This window comes from Phyllostomus hastatus, unplaced genomic scaffold (assembly GCF_019186645.2).
Source record: "Phyllostomus hastatus isolate PE091 unplaced genomic scaffold, TTU_PhHast_1.1 phas_contig_209, whole genome shotgun sequence".
Lineage (NCBI taxonomy): Eukaryota > Metazoa > Chordata > Mammalia > Chiroptera > Phyllostomidae > Phyllostomus > Phyllostomus hastatus.
In genome coordinates this window covers 20,120,295-20,141,361 of record NW_025333735.1, presented here as the reverse complement: position 1 = coordinate 20,141,361, position 21,067 = coordinate 20,120,295, and the positions used below count along the sequence as shown (strand labels likewise).

Genomic DNA, 21,067 nt, shown 5'->3' with positions numbered 1-21,067 from the left:
TTAAATAAACACCCATGTGCTCACTGTGAAAGGGAAGGGGACATTACAATGAATGAGACAAGGCACTGTCCTCGAGGGCCTTGGGATTGCAGAGTGGAGGGAAGTCTACAAAAGCACTGAAGCCCAGGCAGAACACAACGCCCCAGGAAAGAGGACCACACACCACCCACATACTATACAGTTTGCCAACCTCTTCTGGGGGCAGAGGGAGGAGTCAGGGACATTTAAAGGGGCCTTGAAAGTTACAGAATTTTGACAGGTGGAGAGCATGAAGCAAAAGTAAATGCATTTAAAAATAAGGGAGAATATAGAAAATTACGAGAAATGTTTGAGGGTCAAATGCAAAACAGTAAATACGCAACCTATTCTGGCAGTGTAGAAGGAGAGAAAAGGAAGAATAAGCTGAAAAATTGACGTCTTATCACAAGCAACCTTGAATACCACATAAGGTGGAGCTTGGACTGTTTTCTAGGCAATAAGGGCTTCCAAAGTCTCACGGTCAGGAAATTCTATGACCTGAGTCAGGCTACAGACTGTTCAATGTCTGTGTGGATGGCCGACTGAAGAGAAAAGGCTGGAAGCAGGGAGACGAGAATGTAGGTTACCGCACTCACCCAGGCAAAAGAAAGCCATGTCAGAGGCAGGCGATGATGAGAAGGCGAAGGTGTGATGTACTGGGAGGGAGAACTGAGACGGCTGGGCCAGCTGCTGGGTGTGGGGTGGGGAACAAGGAAAGGGAGAGATCAAGACAGTCTAAGGCACCAGTCAGCAAACTTTGGCCAAGCGCCAAATCTGGCCTGCCATCTGTTTTACACAGCCAAGAAGTCCTACAAATTTTTACCTCTTTAAACAGTTGGGGGAAAAAAATAGTATTTTGTGACAACTGGAAATTAAGACTTCAGTGTCCACACAGAGTTTTACTGGAACACAGCCACACTCATTGGTTTACATACTGTCTATGTTTGCATTTGTTCTACAAAGGCAGAATTGCATAAAGGGAACAGGGCAGCATGACCCTCAAAGCAGAACATACTTATTTTTTTTTCCTTTACAGAAAGAGTTTTCTCACCACTGGTTTAAGGTTTTTGGAGGTTTTTCACTTTATTTTATTTTTATTTTAGAGAGAAAGGGAGCAAGGGATGGAAGGTGGGGGAGGGGGAGAAGGAAAGAGAGAAACATCAATTTGTTGTTCCACTTAATGATGCATTCATCAGTTGCTTCTTGTATGCACCACAGAGATCCCCTCTTCTTACTATTCCCCACCTCTGTTTTATAGCAAACTAAGACATTTCTGCTGGTATATAGTATAATTGTACAATAACAAATAGCTGTATAACTGTTGAATTATCATGTTTTCCACTAGCAAAGACGCTTCCTGAGGGTAGGAATAAACATAAAAACCTGAGAACATTTTTGCGTATCACGAGTGGCCTAATTCCTAAATCTACATCAAGTGGGCTTACAATTTATGTTCAGGCCAGCCAGGCTTGCTCTGACTGCCCCCACCTACTTCTAACCCATCTGAGTGAACGGTCCTTCTCAATGACTAAAAAGATGAGGTTCTTTGGAAATACCACCATACATCTAATAATGTGCCCAATTCAATAGCTGGTATACACTGATTAGCAGACCTACCTTAAATTTTATAAAATGGCTTCAACTGAACAAAATTAGTCAGGTTTTAAATTTAGGCATTATGCATCTTACTTTTTTAAGTCTGTGTTTTGTAAGTTAGCCCTAAAATGGGTCTGTAGGTATACTTGGTCAAAAATCCAGTGTACCTCTTTATAATGTGAATCACATCTGTCTGCTTGCCTGTGTGTTTAATAATAACAAGATTTTTCACTGCAAAAATAAACATTTGGCAGATTGTCTTATGAGATTTTTTCTTGTCTTTTCTTTTTCTATAACATAAAAGTTATTTTAAATTCTACTAATTGAAAAAATACTACAAATTATAGCCTTGCTACAGTCTAAGCAAATTAACTGTGCAAATAAGTTTGCAGATATAATTGTGCTTAACGGAGCAAACTCCTGTCAGTTCTAATACCCTTAAGCCCTTTGAAACACCATTAAAAATAAGAGCTGCATTAACTACAAATTGTTCCTATCTATTTCTACTTTATATGTGTGAACTGGTCTGAGTTGACTAACCTAACTAAAAATAATAAACCTAAGCCCTGGCTGGCGTAGCTCAGTGGATTGAGCACGGGCTGGGAACCAAAGTGTCCCAGGTTCGATTCCCAGCCAGGGTACATTCCTGGGTTGCAGGCCATAACCCCCAGCAACCACACATTGATCTCTCTTTCTCTCTCCCACTCCCTCCCTAAAAATAAATAAATAAAATATTAAATAATAATAATAATAATAATAAACCTAAGTATTTTTTAAATACCTACAGGTCAGCCTGTTCACCACCAGAGGATATGTTTACTGATTTTGGAGAGAGAGAAGGGGGTGAGAGAGGAGGGAGAGAGTAAAGTGGGGGGGGGGGGGAGTGGGGGAAGGGGGAAGAGACAGAGAGGGGCCTGGCAGGGTATGTGCCCTGACTGGGGATCAAACTCACAACTTTTTGTTGTAGACACAACACTCAAACCAGCCAAGTCACAAGGCTAGTGCAAGAGCCTACTTTCTGTACAAATTTTTACTTTGGGTACATCATGCTTTAGGAGAGCACAATACATATATGGAAATAGAAACTGATAAATCAATATTCAGGGAAAAATGAATGTATACTTAAGAGTTCCTTTAAACTCTCATAATTCCCTTAGCACCAAATGTGCCTCCCTAGCACATAATCTGATTTATATGGCTTTTAATTTCCACACAACTTTGAAGACACCACTTTACAAACTGGTATGTCTATGTCTCCCTGACAACAGCCCACCACTTGCCAACAATCAGTGAGAGCAACACAGTAAAGTCCAATACATTCCTACCAAATTATATACTTCAGATGACATTTGAAGTTAAATTGAAGGCATCTTTGTTTCTCATCTTTCCTTAAAAATAGAGTAAAACCTAATTTATCTATAACTTTTGGTGCTGTCTACATAATAACTCTTCCAAACTTGAGAAACTGTCTTCATTAAGTGCCTAAACATTTTTATTTATCTATTTCTAATAGAGATCTATAAAGCAGAGTGTATCAACTACTCTTTGTTTTGCATTTAGTGGGTTGCACTTCTCTACAATCTTAAAAAGCATTCTTAATATAAATTGAGTTGTCTTTTTTTGAAGGTTTTTATTTGTTTATTTTTAGAGCGAAGGGAAGGGAGAAAGGGAGAGAAACATGGATCAGCCACCTCCCACACACCCCTGACAGGGAACCTGGACCCAGGCATGTGCCCCCCCCCAACCATTTTGTTGTTTTTTATTTTGACACACAGCATATTTAGCTATACGAAGATGAAAGAAAAAGCTAACAATTTTTTAGCTCATACTATGTGCCTAGCACCATTCAAAAATCTTTAGGTATAGTCATTCAATCCTCAAAACAATCTTAGAGGTAGGTACCATCTCCATCTTCATTCTAAGGAAACAAGTGTAACTTGCTCACATTCTCACAGCTGGGATCAAACCAAGCAGTTTGGCTCGAGTCTCCAAAAATGCAGAGTATGAAAAACAGAATAGGGAACAAATTTAAAGGATGCATGGACAAAAACTAGGGGGAAGGTGGTAATGGAAGGGAAGTGGGGAGGGTTGGGAGGGTGGGCTGGATTGGGAGTAAAAGTGAGAAAACTGTACTTGAACAATGATTAAAATAAAATTTAAAAAAAGAAAAACAATAAAAATACAATAAATCAGTTTCTCTTCTATCTAGAGGTACACATTGATCTGATTTAGTCTCCCCCAGCTGGGCTCAAGTTACTATTGCCTTCTTTGCAAGCCACCACTCCTCTCTTTAGGTTTCTCAGAGGCAGCCTCCTCTCCCAGATCACTCTTAAATAACTTTCTCTGAAGAGTTAAATACCTTTTGTGGAGCAAAGAGTCCTCACTGGTTTTCATTCTAAAGAAAACCTATCCTTTGAGCTTGTCCAGTTGCAATCCTGACAGCCCACCAGTCCACCCACCACTTGCTGCAAACAGGGTTTAGCTCTCTTCAGGGGTCCCAGTGCTCATAATTCCACCCACACTGTTATGGCTACATACAGCAGGCTTATTTCCATGTAAACTGTCTTACTCATCTGCCAGGAACGTAGTAGGCACCCGAAAGATGTTTATATACATGAAGAATGAGTTAATCTGTATAAAAAAATAAGGGGGCGGGGGGGGGGTGGCTACTTCTTAGTCCTCAGCTTCCTCAGGCTTAAGGAGTGCCATAAAGGTTTCTAGAAAATGTTCTATAAACATAAAGTAAAACTTACTCTTGAATGTGTATAATCTGCAACTAAGAAACTCAATGATGAGGCCCAAGGGTTTTCCATTAGACTGTAACCTCTAAGAGGGCAAGGATTTTTGCCTTTGTTCTCTCTGTTCACCTGAGACTCGCAGCAGAAGCTCAACATATATTTACTGAATGAATAAATGAACAAAGTGCTGTGTGATATTACTCTTAAGTAAATTCAGTTACTACAGATTAAAAATATCTCAACAAAGACCAGCTCTGTCTTCTGGCTGGAGTGGACTCAAAGAAATTTTCATTTTGTTTCTAAAGTAGGTCTAGCCTTGAGACCAGGCAATTTATTCACAGAGCACCAAGGAAAAATTCGTGCCCACTGCCAGCTGTTAAGAATCACAGATCATAAAACCTTAGAAGTAAATATGTCATGGAAATGAACTTAATATTTTATGCTTTCTTGTTGCCTAAAAAAGCTGGTGCACTTCACAGGGAAGAATACTCATAGGAAGTAGTTTCCTGCCCCTGAAACCCAGTTATTTTAACATGGCAGCTGTTTAAAACCCCACATTACCATAGGGTTTTCAAGACAGGAAGCAACAGTGGCACACCTAGCCGAGCATGGGGGAGAACAAGCAGCAGAGAGGAAACAACATGCCTAATGGGGACAGGGTTTGGAGGTTAGCCGGCGAAGAATAAAAACAAAGAGGCAATTCCGCTAATGTCTCTTATAACTGAATTTACCTGTACATGGTAATCATTAAAAAAGAGAAAACGAAAGACTCAGAAATAAACAGCTGTTGGTGACCTTCATCTGCTCCTCTTTTTCTATCATTAACTTTCTTCTCATCTTACTGATGCAAAGAAATTGGTAAGAATTTGATTGTGCTTAAATGGGAAAGGGCGTCGATCCTGATACCTTTTCTCACCCTTCTACTTTCCTGTATTTTCTAATTTTTCTACAGTGAGTTTTCCCTTTTGTTGCGAGAAAATAATCTAAAGTTTAAAGAACAGAGCTTTCTTTAAAAAATTTGTTCTAATACATTAAAAAATCCTTTACCCAAAAAGATTAACAAAGAATTCAACAATACCAAACCATCTAATCTCCTCACTCAACAATATTGCTTTAACCTCTTTCCTCAACCACCAGTATATCTAACAACTCATTTATAATTTTTTTTTAAATCATGTCTTTCTAATAGTTACAGTTTGTGTTGCACTCACAATTTCCACGAATTATTTACCTGATTTTTCCAAACAACTTTGTGAGATGGCCACAGTGGATATTTTTAGTTCCAATTTACAGATAAGTAAAATAGCCTGAAGTGAAACAATTTGCTGGGACAGAAGCCAGGGTCTTCTTGTTCCCCACCCAGCATTCCAAAACAGGGTTTCTCCAGCACAGCACTACTGACATTTTGAGCCAAATACTCCTTCTTGCAGGGGGCTGCTCCAAATACCATTGGATGTTTAGCAGCATCTTCTCCTCTACCCACTTCATATAAACATTGCCTCCTCCCACCCCACCCCCAAGAAATAACAACAACAACAAAAAATGTCTCTAGAAACTACAACTATCTCCTTGGACACAAAAATTATACCCAGTTAAGAAACACTGGTCTAAAACTATCTGAAATGTTCCTTCTGGCATCTCGATGACAAGGCCCCATACACAACTGAGCTACAATAAATCAAATAGCATCAGCAGCTGCTTGCTCAGCAACACTGGTTAATTAACCAACTCCCCATCCACTTAAAATAACTTTTAAAGTGTGGAAAGGAACAAGAAAATCTCCTTGCACAAACATTCACATCTTAGACAATGAATCTAAAAGCATGTTATCTCATTATAACATAATAAGGATATACATAATAAAGATATGTAAAATGAAATGTGTGTGTTTAAGGAAAAAAACACTTATCAGAGGGATTATAAAACAGGTCTTGGTATTTGCTAATAAATCTTATTAACACAATTACACTTTTCTGTTCCCTGTATAAAAGCAAGCATACACCTACATATATTCTCAATACTTGCTTCAGCTGGGTTTCTATCCAAACATGTTACTTAAAGCTATTCAGGAGAAACTGAGTGATAACTTTCAAACATTACTAGAATTTATAGTACAAACCACTAATGTTTGTGAACACAGAGGCTAAACTGGCCAACCTCACAATCCTATTTAGACACGCAGTTTAAGTTTCTTCATGCCATTTAATCTGAGCCTCTATTCCTGCAAGGTCACTCCACCCTCAACTCATTTTCACCAGCTTTTTAGCACATGCCTGAATCAAAAAGATTTTGCAACCTAATGCCCCTTAACACCCTAAATCTGTAAAAGGTAGACTCTAAACGATCAGAGAGATCATTACAAGTACAGCATTAGGTAAACTGATATTAATACTACCCAAATTAAGACTATAAATTGAAATGTAGTTATATCTTGGGAAATGTCTAAATTTTATCTATCTATATATAATAATGTATTCACCCTCCATCATCATTCCCCAATGGTAATAAGTAGTACATTGTGGACTGCAGAAACTATTTAAACTGGCTCTATTTAATCCAGAGTGTCACACTGCAATCCTAGTATTAAAAATATATTTTACAGCTATTTATTGAAACTAAGAGATAGTGAAATTAGTTAATACATACAGAATTAAGAGGAGGTTATGAGTATTCCAATTCATAATGTTCACAAATACTCAGGTTATGATGTATTTACATTTACCTCTTTAAATGTGATCTAGATCTATACATAGGAGACATTTTCTCAATAATACAAAGCATGGTGTACCCAAAGTGTCTAATCTCCATTAACCTTCACCACAAAGTACAAAAGAACACATTGCTCCTTCAGTGTAAAACAAGTGAGGTCTTGGAAAACATCAGAGTTACCAGAGGCAAAAGCGAGAACCACCAGAAAATGGGGTTTTGGAAACAAAGAACAAAGGTTTAATCAATATAAAATGCTCATTTTTAAATGTTTTTCCCACTATGTGTATGCCCCTAACTCAAACCCTTTTCTTAATACTTTGCCAGCAATCAGACTCCATGGTCCCATCTAATTGTTTCTGCATTGTATTTATCATGTTAAGTCTCCGAGGTTGTTAATGCTTTCCTTCCCCAAAAGGAGTAATGACAATTTTATACAGTTGCAAATGCCTGCCGCTAAGAAAAATACCCCGACTCTAAAAAGAAAATGTTAATAACATGTATCCAACCAGAAGCAGAAGACAACTTACAGACACGTATTTAAAAGAAGCGACAGGGAGGACTGGGTCCTCTTCCCCAGGGACACATTAGAATTCACAGAGAATATACATACAATAAAAAAAAAAGTGCACAAACGCCTGGCAATAATTACACCTTTTATCTAGTCTTCCCAGAGGGATTCCTTGGTACACACATACCCAAGGAACCCACAGCCCTGGAACCTTGGAGAGTGACTTGTGAGGGGAGTTTACTACTCCTGCGATGTTGCTGATGCTCGAGGATCTCGCGGTTGGGGTCTGTGGGGATAGACAGGAGGCCAGAGACCGGCCCCAGTTTCAGTTAATCAGTCCTTTCACAGTAGGACTCTCAATTCCCCAGGTGGCCCTCTCCCTCCCTCTCTCTGTTCCTCTTCCCTGGCGTCTAGCTACTGGTGGGTCGTTCGCCCATCTCGCTGGCAGCCTGGGGCCCCACCGAACCTAAAAGGGGAGGGGGCGTTTCCTGAGTCCACAGTCACCTCCTACTCGCCACAAACACGACCCCGGACCCTAGAAACTTTCCTTCGCCGATAGGGCAAAGGAGGAAAACCGCTAAGACCCTCAGCCTCCATCCTGAGGCCAGAAAACACCTCCTCCCGCCCCCCCGGCAATTCTGCCCGAGAGCTGGCGGTCACAGTCTCTGTAACAACGAGGGACGTCAGACCTCAAGCCCGCGCCTGTATCTCAGGGTGGTATAAACAGGATGTCAGAGCGTTCCAGGCTTGTTTATGAAAACTTGGTGCGCCTTCAGGGGGAGGGGGCAACGAGCCTGAACCTTTCCCCTGCCGGCCGTGGGCCCCCGCCCCGCTCCGCTGGAAATCCCCCGCGCGCACCCGCACGCCCCCACCCGGCCCGCGCCCTCCGGTCCAGCGCCGCGCTCGCGGGGAGGCCCGGAGTCCCCGACGCGCCCGGACCGACAGCAGTGGTTGCGTCTCCCGACCGCGCCAGGCTCCGCGCCCCTCGCCCCTCGCCCGGTCCGTCAGCGGCCGGCAGCTGACGGCTTCTTCTCATCCCGTCGGTGACACTCACCACTTCCGTGTGCGCTTCGGCCGGGGGGAGCTCCGGGTAACTGTGCGAGCCCGGGTCGGACGGCCTGCTCGCTAGGCGGCCAGCCCCGCAGGGCCCCGGCGTGCGTGCGCACGGGGCGGACGAAGGGGCGCGAGGTGGGCGACCAGGATTGGGGCGCAGGGCCGCGCTCTCTGCGGCTTCTAGGTACTCCGCGGCCGCCGCGGCCTGCGCTCCGCGACGCACCCGCCTCCCACCCCACGGCCTGCTCCTCCCCCTCGTGACGTGCCGAGCGGCAGCCCCGGAAAGGCGGGGGCGGGGACCGCGGTTGAGGCAGCGGCACCACCAAAACACCGGACCGAGAACAGCTAGCCTTCCCACCCCGCCCCCATCCGGCTTCGCTCACCCTCCTGCCTCCGACTCGCCGCTTTTTACCCGGTGGGTCTTCTAGAAACACCAGTCTAGAGGAGGAAAGGTCAGCCAGCGCAGAAAGTCCTATTGTCAGGATTTGACCATAGGTTGACTCCTCCCAAGTTTGGGGTGACCTCCACATCTTTGTGCGCTGCAATGCATTTATCACAGTTCTCTGCCTGGTGTCCCGACCCCGAATAAGAGGTGAGCTTATGGAGTACTTAACTGATGGGAATTTAAGAATAAATCTTCCAGCGTTGACAGGTTACCTTAGATCCAACCTATTCCGTATTTAAAGAACGCTAGCAAATTTAAAAAAAAAAAAACTTATTTGTAATAGTTATAAGAACTAATGCTTGTTGATAATGTGTCCAGCACTTTTCACAATTTTACTAAGAATCCCTCACGATAGGGACTATCCTCATTTTATCCACGAGGAAACAAATAAAGACTTAAGTATCTTAAAGTCACACTATGGCCAAAATTCAGTCTCTGTAGGCATTGTACAGCCAAATCCAGACAACTTCCTAAATATCTCTCCAATCCACTCTCTTCTCCAGGTGTTTCAGCCACGTGATCAGAACTGCCACCATCCCTCACCTGAGGGACCACAAACGCCTCTTAAACTGTTGTTCTGCATTCATTCCAGTCTCCAACTGATTCACCACAGTGAGTTTTTAAAAATTCAGATCAATTCCTCACTCCTGAGCTTAAAACAGTCCAATGCCTTCCTCGGGAAAATCCTCAGCCATGCATGGTTAGCTTCTGCAGCTAAGGTCACTGTTAAGGCTGCCTCACCTGCCCTGACTCCACTCACCGGGGACTTGGGGAATTACTGCAATTTATACTGAGCAAAAAGTGCTGACTCTGTTACTGGTGAGTGAAAAGAGGATTCAAATCTAGAGTCTTAGATTTTAGTTCTGGCTCCCTCCATTAACCTCCTGTGTTACCCTAAACAATTTGCAGTAAAGGTTGTGGGGCAGAACAAAGGTTCTCCAACATGACTTCTGGAAGGAGATAGAAGAGCTAACAGAGAAGACAAGAGAATCAAGCAGAGAGAGCCATGGCTTAGCTGCCTGCCACGTGAGTGTTTTGTGCATGTATTGCCTCATCTGTCACTCAGAGCTATTTGCATCATTTTCTTCACCTGTTCAATTGAAACAATACCTTTGTTACAGGGATCATGCTGCAGATGAACTCAGATAATACAGGCCTGGCATATATGGTGAGCTTGGTAAATCATTGTGATTTTTTTTATTGAGGTGGGCCTTAAAGAACAGGTGGGAATGACACAAATGGAGACGTAAACAATAACCGCATTTCAGGTAAGTTGAAGGATGAAGTAAATGCAAACTCAGGAAGGCAGCAATAACTCCACTGTGCTCAAGAATGAATCTGAGTGCTCTGTAGGGCTCATGAAAAGGGAATAAGGAGAAAGGGCCTTGGGTTGAGTTTAGATCCATTACCCTCTACCAGGCATTGCACTAGATGCTGAAGATTCTGAGGAAAAAAACCTGGTTCCTGGCCTCTTAATACTACGGGGGCGGGGCGGGGGGAGGCTGGGAGATAGAGCAGATAAGCAACAGTTAAGTGTGATTCATGCTCTTCTAAAAGTGATTACAGCTTTGACTTGCCCGATGCCCTTAAGCCAGGGCCAGGCACCCTGGAAGCCAGAGCTGGTGTCCCTGAGGTAGAGCAGCAGCCATGGCCAAGTACCTGGCCCAGATCATTGTGTTGGGGGTACAGGTGGTGGGCAAGGCCTTTGCCTGGACCCTGTGGCAGGAGTTTGCAGCCAGCCTGGCCAAAGCTGATGACCAGGGATGTGGTGGACACCAGTCTGCAGCTGCTTCTAACTTCTCTGGCCTCAGCCTCCGCACAGCAGATCCTCAATGTCTCCAAGCTGAGCCCCGAGGAAATCCAGAGGCTTCCCCTGCCTCTGTAACTCAGAGACTCTCACCATCTCCCCTTCCCTGCAGAATTATGAACACCTATTTAAAGTGAACAATAAATCTGTGGATGGCTCTTTCTACCTGCAATCAAAGGTGGTCCAATTGAAAGAGTGCATTGAGGAGGAACTCTGAATCCAGGTCCAGGAAGACAAAGGAAAAGAGCAGAGGCCCCAGAAGTGATCAGTTTGGCTCCTCCCATTCCTCCCACCACCTCTAATTTATAGTTTGGTAATAAATGTCTTTCCCATGTTAAAATAAAAGTTATCACAGAGAAGGACCACCCAACCCAGCCTGAGGAACTCAAGAGGCTACAAGCATCAGTCAAGTCACAGGAGCCAGGGAGTAAGTGGCATGTTCAGGAAGTAATAAGTATGTGTACTGTGTAGCTAGGGGAAAGATTAACCTTATGTAAAAGCTTTTGTCTAAAAGAAATATTGTGTTTTTGAGGTATTTAGGCAGGTTTTTATTTTAGAAGAATCAGTCTAGGTCAGGGTTTCTCAACCTCAGCACAATTGACGTTTTGGGCAGGAAAATTCTTTGTTGTGGGGCTGTGTTGTGCATTGTAGGATGTTTAGTAGCATAACATCTCTGTCCTCTAACTACTAGACACCAGCAGCAATCCATCTCACTCCTCCTTACCCTCCACAAACCTCCACCCCACTCCTGGCCCAGTTACAACAACCAAAAAGTCTTCAGACATTGCCAAATGTCTCCTGGGGAACAAAAATTCACCCCATTGAGAAACACTAACCTAGGGAAGATGTGGAAAATGGATCGGAAGGTAGGAGATTAATCGCATAGCACTGAAGAGCTGCAGGCTGCAAGTAATGAGAATATATCTAAAGTAGTGGACTAGGGAGGGAGGAATGCCAGGAAGATGTCGAAAGCCTGAGGAGACAGAATAGACGGTGTGTGGTGACTGATGAAATGTGGGTGCTGCAGCAGAGGAAGGAATCTCATGTAGCTCGCAAATTGTGTGAATTAGTTGACAAGTTGACCAAGGACACTACCAAATAAATTAAATAAGGAATTCAATTTAATATTTAAGAATAGAAAAAAGATTTAACATCACTCTATAGGGAATATATAGGAAAGAGAAAGAGAACAGTGTGAAAAGTATTTCCTTCCAACATGTTAATATGTGGCATGAAACTTGCAGTTCTGTTACAAATATCCATCTGAACTGAAGTAAACCAAACGTAATGAAATAGAAGCTTCTTATTAGGAAATTCTCTTTTTAAAAATTTCAATCCAACCAACAATTATACACACATGAGCTTCAGACATAAATCTTCATCAAAAGAACATTTCCTCACCAGTCTATTTCTCTGCAAAAGCTAGCCGAGATCACAGTGGGAAAATAGATTCAAACAATGAGGTTTGCCTTTAAACGGTTCAATTGAACAAAACAACTAAAATACCATGGAAAAAACATGAAATTCAATTAAGAGCTGGAGACTAGAGAGATAAAGTCACCTGTAATCTTACAAGCCTAATATAAACAGCTTACCATGTTATATATTTTCTTTCACTTATTTTTTCACTAGATGCATTTTAATATAAGTATTATCATGGTGTATATGTTATTTTGTAACTTGTTCCTTATACTTATTTTAATTTTTTTTCAGGTTTTTTTTGTTGGTGGTGGTGTTTAAGATTTTATTTATTTATTTTTAGAGAGGGAAAGGAGGGAGGAAGAGAGAGAGAGAAACATCAATGTGTGGTTGCCGGGGGCCCTGGCCTACAACCCTGGCATGTGCCCTGACTGGGAATCGAACCTGCGATGCTTTGGTTTGCAGCCTGCGCTCAATCCACTGAGCTACGCCAGCCAGGGCTACTTATTTTAATTTATAATCATTTTCCCATGTTACTACATAAGTCATAACTAATGGATTTCTTCATGCAAATAATTAAATATGTAATATTTAGATAATTAGCTGAGGAGAAGTTCACAGAAATAGAACCACTGAGTCAAATGGCCTGCATATTGTTAGCTTCTTGATTCATATTGTCAAGTAACCGGAGGACCTCATGGTCATGGGCCCCCCTATGTTTTCTAGATTTTATGTAGTACCTTTGCTGGCTACAGCTCTACCCCTCAGCATACCACAATCTATTAACCCTTTCCACAATTCCTGCAGACCACGCTCCTTGGCTGCCCCTCTGACTCTATAGGTTATTATGGTAATAGTGGCCTCTTGGCTTCTGGTAGTTAAGCACTTACAGTTGGTCTCTATTACTTGGGAGGAGCCCTATTATGTCTGTGACTGTCAAGGAACCCAGCTCTGGGACCACTCTTCTACTTCAAGCCTTAGCCTTCAGAGGTAGACTGCACTTCTTGCTGATGCTGGTACCCCTCTTGGCAGTGCATTATTAATGGTCTTGGTGAATGACATATTCTTTGGGCCTCCCATGGAATATAATCCTCTGGTGAGTCTTCTGACCTTATATAATATCCCATTCTAGCATGTCCTTTTCCTCAACTTCATAATCCTTCCTCTGCCTTCTGACAGGACAATGCAGGCTTCTCCCTCACTCAGGTGTGGCCATCACTTTTCCCAGGCTTCTAACAGCCATCCCATAGTGACTTTGCCTCATCCTCCAAGGCCCTTGCTAAGGTATTAAATCTTCTGTCTTGAAAAAGGACCCTTAGGTTTGAACTGCCAAAGTTATTACACTTTTCTTGGGAAAGGTTATTTATCACTTATCCCTGATTATATCTCTCCCTTGGATTGTAAGGAAGCTCAATTAAATATTAGTCATACATGTATTGTATATAGGAACTTATAACATGTGCTTTATGTACCGTCTTCATAACAGCTTCACCTTACTCACTTCGCACTTACCCTTTCAGTTGCATTTATTCAATAAACCAATTGCCCAGCACTGTGCTAAGTACATGTATATTACCGCATTTAATCTTGGTCCCCCTATTGTGGGATCTTGGCAAAATATTAAATTTCTGTAAGCTTTGATTTCTTCATCTGTAAGACTAATCATAACATCCACTTTAAAGGGCCATCATGATGATTAATAATAATAGTTAATATCATTGGTTATTACAAGATGCTCAAATGTTTTTGCCAAAAACATCAAAATATCTGATACAATTTTTTAATATGTCAGTGTAGTAATTTCTAAAAAGATAAACATTAATTTATTATAAAAACACTCAATATACAGAGCAGAAAAGTGTTTCTAATCTTATTTATTATGGCTTTAATCTAATAGAAGGTTTTGTGGTTCTTGTAATTAACAGCGATATAATAGAATCAATAAAGCTAACTTATAATGAATTTTCATAAAGAAAGGCTCATTTATGGGATATATACATGAGGTCTATTCAGCAGTTATACATCCATATAACATGCAAAACAGAGACATTTATTGAAGAAGATACAAGAAACATTGTACATAGGACAATGACACCTCAGTCCCTTTCAAAGTAGGCACCTTGGGATCTCACACAGTTTTCCCAATCACCATCAGCTGCCCCATTGTATTATTCTGAATCTCGCTGATGGTCTGAAATAACCTTCCCTTTCAAAGGTGATTTTAGTTTTGGGAAAAGCCAGGAGTCACAGGGCACCAAATCTGGGCTATATAGTAGAGCTGAGTCACATGAGTGATTTGATGTTTCATCAAAAAACTCTGCACGAGACCATGATGCATAAACAAGTGCATTGTCGTGATGAAGCTGCCAATCACCAGTTGCCCATAGCTGTGGCCTTCTGAAACATCCAAATAGTTTCAGCAGAGAAATGTTCAAGGTTAACGCAAAATTGGATGTAGATTCATTGCTCTGCTCGCTCAGTCATTTTGAATGCGACAGCCACACAGTACCCATGCTCACTAAACAGGATCCACTGTCCCCACTGACTAGTACAGTGAAGCCACCATTGTTCACACATGTGTATTCCAGTTCACTCTCCTTGGCTGTTGGGCTACATCTACATTGTGCAAACTGTTCTCATTATATTAACAACAGCTGGACTTTTTCCGGACAGACCTTGTATATATCATATGAGATGCTGGACCCCTCAGAAGGCAGTGAGCCCCAAGGATGCTTTATTTCAAAATCTATTCAGTTTTATAGGACTAGCACACTGCTTAGGACTGACTTTCCTAGCTGTAATAAATTACTCTACCCTGGAGACTTAGCATACTGCATTAATAATGAAAACACTTTGTAAAAATATGGTATTCTGACAAACAAGCTTGGTGCCCTGGAAAGACCACTGGACCAGAAAGCAGAAGAACTGAATGCTAGGTGAGCTCTGCAACAGACTGAAGAAACATAAGGCAGTCTGTTTAACCTCCCTAAGCACACATTTATGGGTTAGATCACATGATTTTATAATGTCAGCATCAAAATTCTGTGTATCTTTATTTAACCTCATATGAAAGTTATTAGCCAAGAAATCATATTTGCTTTTGAGGTGGAAAGTCAAAATTACCTGCCCAAAAGCAATAGGAAAATTGCTTATAAGTTAACAAAAATTAGATTTGATTTCTTTCCAAGTTCTAATTTCCTGTTATTCTATTATGAGAGTAATATGTAGGAATCATATATTCTCAGAGGTTTATGGCACCCAACAATTCGGCTCAAATCAACAAATATTTATTTAGTAAAGTTGTCAAGTTCTGAGAATACAATGCACTACACAAATCATCAATAAAATTGAACCACTACGAATAGTGGGTACTATACTAGGCCCTCAGCAAGAGTGGCCCCTCTTCCTGCCCTCAGGGATGTCAGTATTTAGTGGAAAAGGCAAGACATGCATCTGAAAAATAAATGATCAAGTGTCAAATGGCTGATACAGGCAGGAAATGTCATAAGACTTCTGACACAGGAAATATCACTGAAAATCCGGTAGACTTCCTGGAGGATGAGATGTGGGCTGGCCCTTGAAGAATACTGAAAAAGAGATGGGAAAGTGTTAAGCCTATATTTAGTTGGTATTTATATCCTTTCCAGAATTGTTAAGATTAGGTTTATTTTTATGTATGAAATGCATGTGTTTTTTTCATTCAATTTTATGTATGGTAACAGCAGAAACCATGTATAATATTTATATTTGACTCAGCACAACAGATATTTTCAAAGTGCCTATAGTTGGGCACTATACTGGGTAAGTTTTGGAGGGAAAGGGAGAGGAGGAAAGAGAAAGGAATTGGAGATAAAAGTCAGCTGACATCCCTTTGTCTCTTAAAGATCCAGGTAAACCTGGTTTGAACTCTTAACCCTTTACCTAGCTTATGGAAATATACAGCTATTTCAAGAGCTAGGTAACTTCCAGAGAGTCACTTTTACCTCATCACATCTAATCTGTTCTACACAGTGTTGAAATGAAACTCTCCCCCTTCCTGGTTTTCTCATCAAAGGCACTCACAAAGCTGCCTGAGTTTTGTAGCAGCTACTGGAGATGTAGGTAATTGGAAGGAATAATCAGCTCTGCTGCATTGCTAGCTGCTCTCTCCCTTTTCCCACTCCCCTCTCTCCTTTCTTCCTCATACTTCACCCCATATTATCCCCCAAGAATGCCAAATTCTCCTTTTAGTATGCATAGCAAGTTGCCCCTCTTCTAACATCCAAATCCTTGGGTCTCAACTTCCTTCAGCCTCTCTCCAACCTATTCAATTACTGGTACCTAATTTTCCAAGGAGGAGCTGGAAATCCACAAGAGAAATGGTGGCACAGGTTATTAAGAGATAGTGATATTTACAAAGAAATAAGTGCACTGGTAACTCTAACAGAAACTCAAAGGGCTGTGGAGGGACCGAAGAAAGAAAGAGTGCAGGAAATGGGTCAGGAAGGGTTTCAAAGTGGCCCATGCTAAGTGGTCTCTTTCTCTCTGTCTTCCCAATTCACACATTTATTACCTAATTGCTCCTTGAAAACTTATCCTCTGTGGCCTTCTATTGCTGTTTCACTTTGCATCTGTATGTTTTGTCTCCCTGACCAGATATTTCACAGCTCCTCCCAGCACTCTCATGGCAAAAGGGCCTTACTCATGGTGGGTCTGTTGAGTCCTAACCTGTGGGAGTTGTATCATTAGCCCAGCTTCACAATACCTTCCCTAAATTTCCCCCAGAAAATGCCACATGGCAGGAGTTTGTTTTAATTGAAATAAATACAAATACCTCTAAGCACGTATTGAGTATTTAATCAACTGCTTGAGAGGGCTGGAGATACCCACTCATGTTACACCAAGGAGGAGCTGGCAAGAGCTAACATTTCCCTAGGGACCAGCCATCTGCTTCAATTCTGACAATTATCTTTTGAGGTGATTGTAGGTGATTTGCCATAGGTTACACTACAACCGAGCCAGAACTGGAATTTTAACCCAGAAAGACCTAACGTCAAAGTTCCCATTTTTTTCACTATACTACTCTAATGCTTTTCTAGAAACATTTAAATTCTCATTATTAAAAAGAAGGGCAGTTATTCACTAACATAAAAAATAAAAAAGAGCACCCCAATAGTTAGAGTCCTGGAGTAATACAAAGAAAATTGACTCTGAACTTGAACAAATGGTTTCACCTTTCTGAACTTTAGGTTATTTATTTGCACACACACAATTTTACAGAGCTGATGTCAACACTAAGTTCTTGGTTGGCAGAGTTCAGTGGAATTCCTGCTCCCTTTTAGAGTGTAAAATGGGAGTTGACACTCAAGTCTGACATTCAGCTTAGTGGGGCAGGTACTTTTTAAATGCGTTAACACTACATTATTTGGGAGGAGCATTAGCTGACTCACACAAGAGCAGCTTAATCATTAGCTCAGTGTCACCCAGCAGCAACCACAGTCCTTGGAGGTAAATTGACACTGCAGTCCACATCCTTTGAAGCCCTTCTCCATAGTAACTGCCACTGCCACCTCAACAACGTGGGTTCAGAGTGTTGCTATCAGCCCCAGTAGGAGGTATGAGCATTTTAAAATGTGGAGAAGTTTTGGGGCTGGTTTGGGGAGACAGAATCACTCTTTCCCATCCCTCAACTGCACCAAACCCTGCTGACTTGTGTTTGTAAGAACACAGGCTTGGCAGTGAGTCAGAGCTACATTTTAGCTCTGCATATTTCTACTTGTGTAACTTTGAGTTTTAAACCTCAGGGTTTTTTTTAATATGTAAAATGAGGATGATAATATTTTGTCTTCTAAGGTTGTTGTGAAGAGCAAGTTAAATAATGAATGCAGAGCATTTAGTACAGTGTCTGACACATTGTAAGGCCTAAAACCATTGGTTATTATTTTATTATTAGCAGGGACCAAGGCCTTAAAGTTCTAAGATGCAGGGCAATAAAAGAGGAAAGGAAAGAATGGCTCCTTTGTTGTTGGAGGATCAAGTCCAATGCCACAGTCAGACATACATATATAATCAGGCCCAAGCCTCTGCTTTCCCTGTGGTTTCCTGCACATACTGTGAAAAAAATCTCCTCAGTTCCCCCAGGTAAAAAGTATTCCTCCTTTAGTTTCTCAGAGTTCTTTTCATATAATTTCATACTTTTATCATATTCTATTTTCATTATTTGTTTGCATATCTACCTCCACTCTATACCATCCCAGGCTGTGAGTTTATGGGACAGTAGGGACCATATAACATCGTTGTATCTACAGTCACAGGCACTCTGTGTCAAATGGATAGATAAGGAACATAGGAAAACATAGTGACTTGGTAATGGGATCAAAACTGGGTACCCAGGGGACAGCGTAAGACCATCTCTGTTTCCTTCATAAAGTTTCCTAAGCCTGGGTCTTAGCAGAAGTGTAGAAGACATGGCATTTGCAGAATTATTGCCCGATGAGGGTGACTGGGCGCTTTATGTGTGCCTTCCAGGGAAAGCATAACTGGCTGTTGACTGCTGGCAGAACCAGGATTAGGCAGAACACCTTAGCAACCAGGGAGCCAAGACAGAGTGATGTCTCTCAGTTTTCCACATTAATAGAACAAAGGTTAAAAAATGATCATCTCAGTTGTCATAGAAAAGGCATTTGACAACATCCAATACCCTTTCATGATAAAAAACACTCAGAAAACTAAGAGTAAAGGGGAACTTTTCCAACATGATAAAGAGCATTTATGAAAACCCATAGCTAACATCATACTCAGTAGGAAAAGACTGAAAGCTTTCCCCCTAAGATCAGGAACAAGAAAAGGATGCCTCCTGCTTTCACCACTGCTTTTAATACCATACTGGAATTTCTAGCTAGAGCAAATAGACAAGAAAAATAAAAGGCAAACAGATTGGAAAGTCAGTAAAACTATCTCTATTTGCAGATGTAATGATCCTATATATAGAAAATACCAAGAGATCCACAAGAAAGCTAGAGTTAATAAACAAATTCAGCAAATTTGCAGTTATGTTTCTATATACTAGCAATGAACAATTCAAGAAGGAAATTAAAAAGCAATCACACTAACATTATAATATGTCAAAAAGTATAAAATACCTAAAAAAATTAAGGGGGTGAAATATTACACACTGAAAATTTTAAAACATTGAAAGAAATTAAGGAAGACAAATAAATGAAAAAATGTTCATGTTCATGGATTGAAAATTTAATTTATTAAGATGGCAAAGTGATTTACAAATTCAATACACCTGGTCAAAATTTAAACAGCACTTTTTCAGAAATGGAAAAATCTATGCTCAAATTCATATGGGATTGCATGGGGCCCAGAAAAGCCAAGACAATGTTTAAAAAGAAGAGCAAAGTTGGATGACTCATACTTCCTGATTTCAAAACTTATACAAAGCAACAGAAATCAAAACAGTGTGATTCCAGCATAAAGATAGACGTATACATCAATAAAATGACTTGGCAGTTCAAAAATAAACCCATACATCTATGGCAAACTGATTTTCCACAAAAGTGCCAATTTCATTCAATGGGGAAAGATCAGTCTCTTCACCAGGTGGATTTCCACATGCAAAAGAATAAAGTTGGACCCATACTTGAAATGCTATAAAAAAATTAATGCAAAATTCAGCCATAAAACTCTTAGAAGAAAATATAGCAGTAAATATTGATGAGCTTGGATTTGGCAATGGATTCTTAGATATGATACAAAAAGCATGAGCAGCAAAAGAAAAAATCGATAAATTGGACTTCATCAAAATTCACAACTTTTGTGCATCAAAGGACATTATTAAGAAAGTGAAAAGAGGTGGCCCACCTGTCTTGGTCATCACCACAGAGCCCAGCTCAGCACAGTGGACCATGTGGGGTTCTCCCCAGTCTGGTTCCTTTACAGCCTGCCCAGCTATCCAGCAGTGGGCCCCAACAGTCACCTTTGAAAGCCCAGACATCAAGAACCCCCTGTGGTTCATCAACAAGGAGATCATTAGCCATAACACCCAGCAGTTCTACTTCACCCTGCTATGGCCCCATCACATTCTGGGCCTTCCTGAACGCTAACATACCTACCTTTCAGCTCGAGCCTAGCCAAATGTGTCTCCAGCCATGACAAAGGCTTAGTGGACCTGGTCATCAAGGTTTACTTCAAAGACACCCATCCCAAATTTCTCACTGGAAGGAAAGATGTTGCAGTATCTAGAAAATATGAATTAGGAGACATCATTGAATTTCAATACCCAAATGAGCTGCTAGTCTACCAGAGCAAAGAAAGTTTGCCATCTATCCAGACAAGAAATCCAACGCCAACATCAAGACAGGGAAGTCTGTCAGCATGATTGTAGAAGGAACAGGCATCATTCAGATGCTGCAGTTAATTTTGGTCTTCGTTAAGGACTTGAAGAGCCACATGCTCTTGCTGATAAGACTGAGAATGATATCCTGCTGCTGCCAGAACTGGGAGAACTGAGAAACAAACATTAAGCTTGCTTCAAGCTATGGTACATGGTGAGAACAGTTCCTGAAGCCTAAAACTACAGCTAGGGTTTTGTGAACAAGTTAATGATCTGGGACCACCATCCACCCCTGGAGGGAGAGCCGCTGGAGCTCCTGCCCATGAACCAGGATGCGTGCCTGCCCAACTGGACTTCATGGACCAGTCCAGGGAGCACTGCTTTGCCTCCTGATAGCTGGGCACTGGCAAGCACACACACCTGAATACTCACCATGCCCTCTCCCCAGTCAGTC

General features: G+C 41.4%; 1 protein-coding gene, 1 long non-coding RNA gene and 1 pseudogene across 4 annotated transcripts in view; 2 read left to right on the top strand and 1 right to left on the bottom strand.

The window, feature by feature from the left end:
- JAK1 (Janus kinase 1) overlaps positions 1-8,858 on the bottom strand; it is a 124,168-nt gene extending 115,310 nt beyond the window's left edge. For both annotated transcript variants that reach the window (XM_045835339.1, XM_045835338.1), the window contains exon 1: positions 8,624-8,858. The gene's annotated coding sequence lies outside the window, so the exon portion shown is untranslated. The remainder of the gene's footprint in view (positions 1-8,623) is intronic.
- Positions 8,859-9,018: 160 nt separating this feature from the next.
- Positions 9,019-12,656, top strand: LOC123816439. 2 transcript variants are annotated; one of them, XR_006785273.1, is made up of 5 exons: positions 9,019-9,214; positions 9,571-9,886; positions 9,977-10,093; positions 10,189-10,235; positions 10,987-12,656. It is a non-coding gene; the product is annotated as an uncharacterized LOC123816439 (long non-coding RNA). The 2 variants fall into 2 exon arrangements; XR_006785274.1 differs by having other exon boundaries at positions 10,757-12,656.
- Positions 12,657-15,772: 3,116 nt separating this feature from the next.
- LOC123816424 lies at positions 15,773-21,037 on the top strand (annotated as a pseudogene).
- Positions 21,038-21,067: the final 30 nt, after the last annotated feature.